Below are 684 nucleotides of genomic sequence, written 5' to 3'. Positions count from 1 at the left end.
CCCCGGAAAGAGAAAGCCTCAGAGCTCCTCAGATCACACATCCACCATTTCCACCAGGGGGTGCCACTTGAACACACTGCTGGGTCGTCCAAAGTGGGCAAAGCCATTAGCCAAGGAGGAACTGCCCTGCCCCTCCCTGCGTCTGGGCAGAAGGCGTCCAAAGGCTGGTGAGAGGGGGAAAGGTGGACAGGAAGAAAGTCAGTGGCAAAGGGAAGCCCTTCTTCCCCATTGAGGCCTCCATCCTGAAGAGGCCTGACCCTGGGCTCCCGTCAGACACCAATCAAGTTTAGACACTTGAATGTAATGCGGAGCTGGGCCTGGTCCCAGCGGGAATTCTCAGACAGGGTAGGGCAAGATTCCGCTACAGAATTAAGCGGTGGAGGGAAAAGCATGAATTGTCCCTCTACACCCTAGGACCACTAGGGGAGCTGTAATGCAGTACGAACAAGACCTGTGGGAACCAGACAAGCAGTGAATACAGTGGGGCCTTGACTTACGAGTTTAATTCGTTCAGAGACCGAGCTCGTTAAGGAGCTCGTTAACTCAAATTACTCTAGCAACTCAATGCAAAAAAATCGGCCGAGAGACAGCTGGTATCTCAAAAAACTCATTAGTCGGGACACTCGTAAGTCAAGGCCCCACTGTACTCTCTGCTCTCACACCCACCCTTTGAGATATGTGTTA

This window comes from Myotis daubentonii, chromosome 5 (genome assembly GCF_963259705.1).
Source record: "Myotis daubentonii chromosome 5, mMyoDau2.1, whole genome shotgun sequence".
NCBI lineage: Eukaryota > Metazoa > Chordata > Mammalia > Chiroptera > Vespertilionidae > Myotis > Myotis daubentonii.
This window is presented reverse-complemented; position numbering follows the sequence as displayed.